The sequence below is a fragment of the Echinops telfairi genome, unplaced genomic scaffold (assembly GCF_000313985.2).
Source record: "Echinops telfairi isolate 266 unplaced genomic scaffold, ASM31398v2 ScPeMD7_3533;HRSCAF=4204_0, whole genome shotgun sequence".
NCBI lineage: Eukaryota > Metazoa > Chordata > Mammalia > Afrosoricida > Tenrecidae > Echinops > Echinops telfairi.
This window is the reverse complement of record NW_022107431.1, coordinates 15325145-15337283: the sequence shown is the minus strand read 5'-3', so window position 1 is coordinate 15337283 and position 12139 is coordinate 15325145. Positions and strand designations below refer to the sequence as shown.

The 12139-nt window shown below is 39.9% G+C and overlaps 1 pseudogene; it reads left to right on the top strand.

Moving 5' to 3' along the window:
• The first annotated feature begins 321 nt into the window (after positions 1-321).
• On the top strand, positions 322-1265 carry LOC101650325 (annotated as a pseudogene).
• Positions 1266-12139: the final 10874 nt, after the last annotated feature.

Below are 12139 nucleotides of genomic sequence, written 5' to 3'. Positions count from 1 at the left end.
GCACCATCTAGTTCCTCTGGTCTCTTTTTTAAAAGAAGGGACTACAAAGACCTTTCAGCAAGGGGCAGCGGGGTGGGGTGGGGAGATTGAGAAAAATTGTTACCCCCAGACTTTAAATTCTAAGAACTGGTTTAAAAGTTTCTTCATGTAGAATCAGCATGACACCAGATGCAAATCTGAATCCATTCAAAGGATTAAAGAACATATGAGATGATTAAGAGCAGGTCTCTTGAGTCACCTCTGAGCAGCCAGCGGGTATGTGTGATCTGTGTGAAACGCCCCTACCCACTGCTCTCTGGTACTCAGCAGCAATTCTTCAAGATGCCTGAGGCAGTGCACCATGGAGAGGAGGAAGTGGAGACCTTTGCCTGGTAGGTAGAGATTGCCTAACTCAATACCTCCTATTTTGATAAGGAACTGTTCCTTCTGGAGCTGATTTGTTATGCTTCTGAAGCCTTGGCCAAGATTCACTATAAGAGCTTGATGGACTCTTCCAAGTTGGACAGTGGTAAAGAGCTAAAAATTTGCAGCATCCCTAACCCTCCCAGAGCACACCCTAACTCAAGTGGATACAGGCATTGGCATGACCTAGGCTGATATCATCAACTATCTGGGAACCATGGCCAAGTCTGGTACCAAAGCATTCATGGGGAGTCTGCAGGCTGGTGGAGGCATCTCCATGATTTGGGACAATTTGGGGTTGGCTTTTATTCTGCCTACTTGGTGGCAGAGAAAGTGGTTGGGATCACCGATCACCATGATGGTGAGCATTATGTCTAGGAGTCTTCTTCTGGGGGCTCCTTCGCTGACCACGGTGAGCCCAAGGGTTGGGGACCAAAGTGATTCTGCACCTCACAGAAGACCAGAGAGAGTACTTAGAGGGAAGGTGAGTAAAGAAGAAGTGACAGAGCACTCCCGGTTCCTAGGATACCCCATCATCCCTTATCTGAAAGAAAATCAGTGATGCTGAAGCAGAGGAAGAGAAAGAAGAAGAAAACGATGAGGCAAAGCCGAAGATGGAAGATGTGGGCTCAGATGAGGAGGATGATAGCTGTATGGACAAGAAGAAGGAAACCAGGAAAATTGAGGAGAAGCACATTGACCGGGAAGAAGTAAACAAAATGAAGCTCATTTGGACCAGAAATCCTGATGACATCACCCACGAGGAGTTTAGAGAATCCTACAAGAGCCTTGAGGAAGATACAGTGACAGCCAAGGTGCCCAGTGCTACTGTTCTTGATGAGGTTCTCGCACAGAAGAAGTAGATTAGGCCATTCTACTCTCCAACCTTGGGCCCTCTGTTTAGTGTCCCTGTGACTCCTACAACAGCCTTGAGTGGCCCTATCCTACCCAGCTCCACCTGCTGACACCTAATGTTTTTCCCCCTCTTTTGTTCTTGTGTGTACTGCAGGACTTAAGCCCTTACACCCTGTCCCCTCCCTTATTTGGGAATGGGCTTAGATGTTGTGTGATCTGTGAGGTTTTTATTATTTTTTGTTTATTCTGTCATGAAATTAAAGTTTGCAAAAATAAAGAAGATGCTATTTTATTTGTGAAAAGATGGTTGATATGTAGGTAAATATCAAGATCATTTTCTTTGACTTTTTAATTTTTCAGAAGATGAATGTTTAAACATTTTTTCAGAAGCCCGGCTTACATGTATCCATATACATAGAGGGCTAAAACTCTATGCTAAAAGGTTTTTTAAGCCTGCTCATGTGCTCTCGTTGGGACTGTCATTATTATCCACTGCAAACGATGCTTTAAATCTGGGGTTTCATTTGCACCTGCTCTGAGCACATGCTGTTGTTTTGCTTGCCAGTGTTATCATAGTTGTTAATTTTGCCAATTCTTTGGGTGTTTTATCTAACTATTATGGTAGTTGGTATTTTTCAACCTATATCAAAAACTTGTTTGTTTTTTTTTTGAATGAAGTAATTTCAGGAAAGGGGGGGGGGATGTCTTCTGTCCAGTTGTTAGCATTATTTATTTATTTATTTATTTTAGAATGAAGTAATTCAAGGAAGGGGGGGGTGTTTTCTGTTCAGTTAGTACAAACATTCCTGGAAAATTCCATTATCTTGTAGCTCCATTTTGCACAACAATTTTTGAAGCCCCTTCACAATGCAGTACTGAATACTGTTGCCATTCAAGGCAGGAAGGTTTTACAAAATGATTTTGTTGTTAGTATTCAGAGACTATGAGCTGTTGCATATAAGCAATTTATACATATGCTTATTATATATTATTCCGTGATTAAAATCGATCATAAATTTTACTATTCTGTGGGGTCTGGGACAGGAGGAGGTCCATGGGGGTGACAGCGACCCAAGTGAAGCCCCTGCTCCCGTCTCCACTGACAATTGAGTGATAGCAGATTTGAAGCATGCTGCCAAGGCAACCAACCTCAGTCTCCTGCATGGGCGTTGAGAATTCTCCCACCGCGCCACCACTGCACATACAGCCTAGACACCCACCGCCATGGAGTTGACACTGACTCACAGTGACCCTAAGTAATGTTTCCAAGTTTGTACATCTTTACCAGAGCAGAGAGGTTCTGAGATTGTACATCCTTTGCCCACAGATAGAGAGGTGGAGGGTGCTAACGCTGCACTTAGCAACCCTAACCCATGGGGCAGCCAGAACTTCTTTCGTCCACAGTACATCATTTCTGCTAAATAGATATTTTTGGAGTGACTGAATGAGTGAATAAATGAACATGATTCCATCCTACTTTTAAATATCTGCCCCCCCAATCATATAGGCTTTCTAATGAACACTAAGTAAGTCACAATCCGTCCACTCCCCATCCAAAGGACTCACAGCCATCCAGTCGATTCTGACTCATAGCAACCCCACAGGACAGGGTAGAACTGCCCCTGTGGGTTTCTGAGATTCTAACTCTTCACCGGAGTAAAAAGCCTCATTATTATCCCGTGAAGGGAGGCCGGTGGTTTCAAAGGGCTGACCTTGTGATTAGCATTCCAAGACATAACCACCATCAGGGCAGAAGCCCACCAGGTCAGCATTTGAAAATTACCAGTCAGCTCTGTGGGAGAAATACGAAGATTTTTACTTCTGTAGAGTTACAGTCTCAGAAACCCACAGGGGCAGTCCTATCCTGTCCTATAGGGTCGCTATGACTCGATGTGAGCTTACCAAATCCCACCCCCCACCCCCACCATATCTACTGAAAAATCCATATCTTTTGGCTAGAGTTTTTTTTCTTATACTACTTGTATTTTTCTCAGAATGGCTTTCATATACTTGAATATTTTTTTCTCAGTCCAAGTAATTTCAGTTTGTTTAGTTCTCTCTCTTGAGTTTTATGCATTCATATTCTAAAAAAAAGTAATTGTCTGGTTGTCTACTGAACCCTATTCCAGTTTTCCACTTTGCTCTGAACTCTAGAAACTGGGATAAGTAGGATTGATGGGAATAATGCTCTGTCCAATGTTGAAAGCGATGAATCACCATTTGACAAACACATGAGCAGATTGATGGTTAATAGTAATATGTTTCCTGTATCTTTTCCTTCTGAAAATTAAGATTTTATCATTACTGTACACATGCATGTAGCAATATTAAATTAAAGCTATATGCCCTACTAGCATTATTGCCTCATTTCATCATTTTTGAGAAGACATAGAGATGGCTTAATGTGCACAGACTTTTAACATGTAGTGAAATAACCTTTAGAGATGTGAGTAATCCTAAACAAATGTGTTTTTTTAAGTCATAATTGACAATTAATCCCTGTGTGTCCTTCCTTCTTTGTCATCAGTTTCAGCAGAAGGATGCTCAATTTGTCGGGTGGCCTCTGACATCTGTTCTGCATAAATCCAATCAGTGGCATTTGACTTGGGTACTTGGAATGCCAGACTCCACATCACCTTTGAAGCTCAGTCTCTGAGATAATCCAAAAAGAAATCAGGGTCCATCTCGTGAAGATGCTTAGAAAACCATTTGCTCTGCATGTAGGAAGCACTCTTTATATAGCAATAGGGCCTCTGGTATGAACCCTATATCTTTTGATACTAAATAGGTAATATGAGAAAGTGGAGGGTGGTTGTGGAGATTTGTACCTTATCCATACTGCTATTTTACAGAAAATTAAAGCCTATCCTGTGTTTTACCCTTAGATCAATATTTAGTGCATGATAATGTTACAGTGGCCAGAATTGAATGATTAGTGGATATCAGATGTACAAGAGTCCCTTTGCTCAAGGGGAAGAAAAATTATTTTTTACATGTGCAAATAGTGAGAATCACTGAGGTATCTTACTATCTGAATGTTTTTAAAGGAAGGTTTGGCGTCTCGCTCTCTTTCTTCTTCTGTTTGTGTGGACATGTGTGCATGCAGGATTTCTGCATAGAGTCCATCTCCCCTGGCTGTTTTCTTGGAACAACCACACGATTGCACGCAATCATCGATGCCAATTGTGGCAGTTACATAATCTCCCATCAACTTGTGAAGGGGTGGAGTCTAGCCTGTCAATTAGGTCACAGCTTGAAGGACATAAATAGTTCACTGGAAGCCAGATACACACTCTCCCTGGTGAGATATTCCTGATGACAAGCCTGATGGAGCTACGCTGATGCAGCCAGAGCCTTGGAGCTGGAGGAGCCACATGGAGACCCATGTCGGTGCTGAGATGCTTCCACCACCACTGGATACACAAGACGCTCCACCTACTGGCTTGTGATCTTCCTGCTCTCTGAATTATGGCATGTATTGCCTGAGTCCGAACAGGAATTTACAGACTGGTATCAGACATATGGGCTAATATCGGACTTATGGACTTGATCTGGACTGGGCTGGGATGTGTTCTTAATATACAATTACTCTGTATATAAAGCTCTTTCTAATACACATGAGTGTCTACAAATTTGTTTCCCTTGTCTACCCGGTCTAACACACCAATCTACCTGTCTCCTTCTCTGGCTACCCAGACCACTTACTCAGCTGTCAAATGCTTTCACAATCAGTCTTACATGAATTTAATATTCTAATAGATCCCCAGGCCAGATTCTTCACTAGGCTGTCATTCCTCTGAACACGCCTATGCCTTCCCATTCCCACGCCCTCATTCACACTCCTTCCCAGACAAGCATCCTTTCCTCAGCCATCACATAGCCCAGACCACGAATTCCACACCAAACTGCTTTTCTGCTCTTGAAATTGTCCCAAAGGTCCAACTTTTCATGACCAACAACCTGGAAGCCTAACCATATACATGTAGCAGTATTACATTAAAGCTATACTCCTTACTGTCATTATTGCCTAGTTTCATCATAGAGATAGCTTAATGTGCCCAGACTTGTGGATCCAGTGGCAGTGAAAGCATCTCAGCACTGACGTGGGTCTCCACGTGGCTCCTCTAGCTCCAGGGCTCTGGTTCCATCAGTGTAGCTCCATGTGGCTTGTCAACAGGAATGTGTTTCAGAGAGTCTGTGTCTCTTTTATTTCCTATTAACCAACATTTTCCTTTTTGTCTTTGGGTCTTTGAATAGACTGCCCATGCATCAGTCACATTCCCTGTCTTTCAGTTAGCTAGCTTCAATATTCACTTTCCCTTCAATCTCCACCAACCCTCCTCTGGCTGGGATTCTTTTCTCACTGTCTTAAAGGCGATGCCGACTCACAGTGACCCTATGGGACAGGACAGAGAGCCCCAACTTTCTCCTTTGGAGCGGCTGGTGGCTTCGTCCAATGGGTAACCACAAGGCCACCAGGGTTCCTTGCACTGAGTTCAGTCTCCCTGATGTATCTACTCATGATTGGTGGGAATGGTGATGATCTAGCAAGTGAATCACCCTTTCTGATCCCTGTTTACCTCTCTGTTTTCCTCAGCAGACCCTGTGCTGTAGGTGCTGTACAAGCAAGACCCATATTGGACTTCTTTCCAGATGAACTCTTAATGCCTAGCAGAGTCTGGTGGCACCGTGGGTTGTGTTGGGCTGCCAACCACAGGTTGGTGGTTCAAACCCACCAGCCAAGTCTGCAGGAGAAAGATGGAACTATTGTTTGCTCCTGTAAGTCCTGCAGGATTGCTCCTAGTTGGAATCAAGACGGATGGCAGTGGGTTTGATTTTTGGTTTAATACTCTAGCATCTTGTGTAAAATAAACCTTTGAATGGATGAGTGATTAATACATAATATCAGAAAATAATCTTGAACTCCCTTTAGGCTACTTTTTCACAGCTCTCTGTATTTTCAACCATTTTGCAAAGGTTAATTTGCATTCAGCTAATAATCTTCCTGATAATGACCCTGCAGTATTTTCTAATGGTTTATATATAATTTAATATCTTTTTTGGCCTGAAATTTTCAACTCTATTTATTTTAGTGTCATCAGAACATTTTAAACATAAATAGGAGCTTCTAGTAACTGGAAATTATACCTTTTTAACAATGGTATATTCAAAATACAAGAACAAAGACAGAATCTATTTGGTTGGATTGTTAGATATTTTAATCTGCTTTGCAGGTTGCCAATTGATAATATGTAGGATTTCATCCCTATTCATTAATTATGACTTTCATTATTAATTACTAAATATTAATGAGCACATTAACAATAGTAAATAAAATTATTTAATCATTAACTTTGATTTTGCATTATAGTCATAAAACAGTAAGAAAATTAGAGTTTTCTAAAATGTATCATTTTATTTCCCTTTTAGCTCTGGTGATAACTAAGGACCAAATTGTTCAAAGCGATAATATCTTATAATAATATGCACATCTCATTCATGCTTGCATTATTCAACATGCTTGAATAAATCCATCATTTTTAATAATGTGCTCACTATTCAAAATCATCAATTATTTCCAGTTAGTAGTATTTGTGCCCTATCAAAGCTATTACATCAACAGTCACAAAGCAAAAGGTTATAATTAACCCATTTTTAAATAATTTAAAGAACTCTTGTTAAAGCAATGATAAATACTAGATATAATTGCTAGTAATTGTAATTACTAGATAAACTTGGTATAAACATGACAACCAGCTTTTAGACTAGCTAAGGTCCCCTGGGACTTCTTTTCAAAGCTTCCCCTTCAGTAAACTTTCTCTTTCTCCTCCAACCTTTAGATAAATACAAAAAGGACAAAAGACAACCAGGGGAAAAAAGAGAAGTAATACTACTTCCCCTAAGTTGATCACCAATGCTTATATGTATGAATCAAAAAAGATAATTATTACCAGGAAGCCAGTTACACTATGCTAAATTACGTTTGAAATATGGTATCTAATCCCATCCCTTTCTCATATCATCTATCTTACTTTAAAAAAACAAAACAACCAAAAAATCAAAACCTTCTGAACTATGTTGAAAAATGTGATTTTTGAAAAATCAATATAAGACTACTAACCCTTGTTCACATCCTGCATTTGATGAAGGACAGTTTATGCTATACATAATTGTCATCTGGGAATAAGTGCATTATCATTGTCTTCAGCTGACTCACTATTGCATCATTTGTAGCGTTAGTTCCTTTTCTTGTTTTCCATCTGAGGAGGCAATCACAGCTCCAGGAGTGGAGAGCAAAGAAGCCGATAATCCTTACAAAGGTCAGGCTTAGAGGCAGAGAAAGGAGATGAGCAGTCTGTAGGGCCTGACTTCAGAGGCATCAGCAAGCTTCCTGCTCCCAAAATATCTTCTGACCACTTGTGAATGTGTTCCGCAAGATGTACTGTTTTACTTCACTTAGGGATAAGGCCGAAAATACGAATTCTCTAATGACATGATACTTTAACCTAAATGTGTGATAATGTTTACTAGTGGAACTTGTCCGGAGAAAATAATTTTAGATGCAGAAAGCCTAGAAGGGCTAGTGTAAGGCTCAAAGGTCCTGGGTGCCCAATGGTAGCTGAGTTGTTGAAGGAGCGATGCATCTTGAAGTCCAAGGACACAGATTTGGGAATTTGATAGACTTTAGTTTAAGTTGTTTAACCTCTGTGAGGACCAGGCTAGTCACTTGCAAAATGGCAGTAAATATAACATGTAAAGGGGGCACTGAGGGAGCATTAAGAGCTTATATGGACTGAAGGAGTCTGAACTATGAAAGTTAGCTTAGTGCCAATACTATAGACCCATGGCCTGCAAGTCGATTGTGACACACAGCAAACCTAAATAGGGTTTCCAAGGCTGTCAATCTTTTCAGAAGCATTTAGCCTCATCTTGCTCCTGAGGAGAAGGTAGTGGATCTGAATGACCAACCTTATGGTTAGGAGCCCAAAGCTTACCTGAGAGAGCCATGAGGGCTCCTTTACTTATCTAAGCCACTCAATAATTGCCATATTTATTGTCATTTCTGAAAGAAGAGGGGGGAAAATCTCATGACAGATAAGTCAGATATATATGGCTGTATAGTTGGAAAAAAATTAAGAAAATTTAGTTACACTTATTATTGTTGTTAGTTGATGTTACGTCAGTTCTAACTCATGGACACCTCCTGTATTCCAGAATGAAACACTGTCTGTGCTATGCTAGTCTCACATTGGTGGATGGTTTGAGCTCATTGCTTTAATATTCAACTACAAGAAATAAGCAGGAAGTAAATAAGAGGATGGTGCATGGAAACTAAAGCATGCCTGGCACTGCATGAAATGAAAGTGAACTAAATGGAACAGTTAACGACAAAGATTCTCACACTTCATTGACTGACACACACTCAAGCATACTGCTTATTACATGTATGTATATGTATGTATATATATATGTATATATATATATATAATATAAAAATGTAGAACCATAAATTTTTGAAAGCAAAATGGAGAGGGGGGGCACTAGAAATATGTCATACAAATTCGGGCCCAAAGGAAGTCAGTGTGATTAGATTAAAATCCCTGGGTGGATACATGGTTTGTACTCTACTACAAAACTAAAAGTTAGCTGGTCAAACCCACTTAGAGGCACCGAGGAAGACAGGCCGGGTGATCAGCTTCCACACAGATGACCAACAAACCAAACCTACTACCATCAAATCCATCTCAGCTCACAGCAACCATGTAGGACCGAGTAGAACTGCCCCATAGGGTTTCCAAGGCTGTGCATTTTCTTTCTCTTGTGGAGCTCGTGTGTTGTAACAACTGAACTTTAAATTAGTAGTCAAGTGTTTTAACCACTGTGCCACCAGAGCTCCTCAGATGGAAGGAATCTTCCTAAAACAAAATGGTACAGAAAAGGTGCCAGGAGTAGGATAGAATTAAGTATATAGGCAAATATTAAGCAAAGGAAACCTGATATGGCTCAACTACTACCAGAGGAAATTTTGAGACTAACATACATTAACAAATATGAATATACTACACTATGACGATCAAGAAAAACAAAGCAAAGTAATATAATGAACTATGCAAAGATCTGGAATCAGAAGGACACACCCAGTATTTCTCAAAATGGATAGAACTGAAGACCAAGTTCAAGTCTTGAGTTGTAATAATGAAGGATTTTTTGGGGGGAAACATATTGAATGATACAGGAAGCATCCAAAAAAGATGGAAGAATACACAGAGTGACTCAAATGATAAAGAACTTATCGACATTCAACCACTTTAAAGAGTGAGTATATGTGATCAAGAACGTATTTTACTGACAGAAGCAGCCCAAGCTGCACTGATGGCATTACCCCAAAACAAGACTCCAAGAATTGATAAAATAGCTAAAAAATTTCAGTGAGCTGCTGAAGCAAGGGGAGCATTCACTTAGCTCTGCCATGAAATTTGGAAGATGGTTACCTGGACAACTACTGGGAAAAAAATCAGTATTTTTGTAGCCATTCCAAAGAAAGGTGATCCAACATAATTAGAGAATTATTGAACAATATCATTAATATTACCTGCAAGTAAAATTTTGCTAAGACAATTCAACAACACATGAAGCCATACATGCACAGGGAGCTACCAGAAATTCAAATGGGATTCAGAAGAGAATGTTGCACAAACAATATCATTACTGACATCAAATGTATCTTGGCTGAATGTAGAGAATAGTAGAAACATCTTCACTTCTGCTTTATTGACTATACAAATACATTCATTTGTGTGGACTGTGAAAAATAAGTGATGGATAACATAAGAAGGCTGGGAATTCTAGAACACTGCATTGTGCTCACGCAGAGCCTGAATACAGACCAGGAAGCACTCATTAGAACAGAACAAGGGAAGACTGCATGATTTAAAATTAGGAAGTGTGTATCAGGGGCTCTGTCCTTTCCATCTGTACATTGAGCAAATAATATGAGAAGGATAGGGCGGTGTTTTCTCCTGTTGCTCATAAGTCAGAACCAGCTTGATGGCACTTACCAACAACACACTAATAAAAGGGAAATTTTGCAAGGAAAACCCAAAAGCTGAGGCTATATGCCCAAAACAACCTAGCTTCAGGAGATATAAATGAACTATAGACAGAATATAGAAATAGAAGGTTTAAATAATACAGGTAAGAAGCACACATATAAATCTATCCCTAACAATTAGAGAATGCATATACTTTGAAAGCAAATACAAACCATTTACAAAAATAGATCATGTATCAATATCAAAACCAATCCAGAAAATCTCACCTTTTCTAACTACAGCAAAATAAGCTGAAAATTCCAGAGCAAAAAGATAGAGCCCAAACTCTGTTCACTTATACATTGATGGGCCTTTATGTGTAAGCAATTTATTACTCTAAAAAAATCATAATGGGGATCCTAAAATAGAATGGGATGGCAGTAAAAATAATATCTACTAATTTAATAGAAGAATTGCACTGTATGCTTTTATATGGTCTACAAGTGATGTAGTTATTATAAGGAAGGAATTGTATGGCCCTAATTGATAATGTCAAAATAGAAAATAAGGACTGAAAATTAATGACTTGATATCTACCTTGAAAAATAGAAACCAACAATAAAGATAGAAAAACACAAAATAAAATAATTCCTAAAGTGAACAGAAAAAAATCAAAGTATAAAACTCCAAAGACAGAGAGTCTTGGAGAAACCTAATGTGTTAGTCAGTAAATTCTAATACAAATTACTAAAATTGGCTCCTAAAAATTAAACTGGAAGGCATATATAACTCGAGTGTAGCTAGATCTGAACCCAAACATCTGCTTACCAGGGCTTAAAAACTAGTCATTGAAATCTGCCTTCCCATGGAAAATTAGAAAAGTTGCAGAAAATGTTGGGGTTTTTTGTTCATTTTTAAATCTGTTTAAGGAAGTACCGAGTCAGGGCTGTCTAATCAGAATTCACATATAAAACATGGGTTAAAAATTAAATTACCAAAAATGTCAAGAGCATGCCAACAGACCACAGAACCAAGCAGAATGTGCACAGTGGCCCAAGCAGCCACCCAGCTTTTCCAACCATCAGGCCAGCCTTGAGTTTCTCCTACGGCTGCCAGTGGGTTGGAGTCTCTTTGAGGGCACAACCACCTGGTTGTCATTGGGTTGAACCTACCTGCGTGGCTCACGTATTTCTGAGTGTCAAAAGGCGCATGGGAAAGTTCCATTATCTTTCAAGTCCATTTTTCCACGAACGTTTTAAAGCCTCATATTTGGTGCTAGCGTGTACCTCAGAGGCAAGAATGGCAAGATCTCATCTTACATACTTTGGACATATTGTCTGGACAGACCAGTCCCTGAAGAAGGACATTGTGCTTGGTAAAGTTGAACGCAGCAAAAAAGAGGAAGGTCCTCAACATGGTGGATTAACACAGGAGCTGCGACAATAGAAGCGATTGTGAGGATGGCGCAGGGCTGGGCAATGTTTCATTCTGATGAACGTAGGTCACTATGAGTCAGACGGAACTGACTTGATGGCATCTATCAACAACAAACAATGTCTTTAGTGAAGCAGAGGACTAGCTAACGAGATTCTCAGTGAGGTCAACTGGTAGAGTGGTCACAGGGATGGACTCAAACATGCCAGGAATATTGAGGCTGAAACAGGACAAGGCTTTATTTGTTCTGTTGTACAAAAGGTTGCCATGAGTCAGGTCGATTGCAGGTATCTATCTATCTATCTATCTATCTATCTATCTATCTATCTATCTATCCATCCATCCATCCATCCATCCATCCATCCATCCATCCATCCATCCATCCATCCATCTATCTATCTATCTATCTATCTATC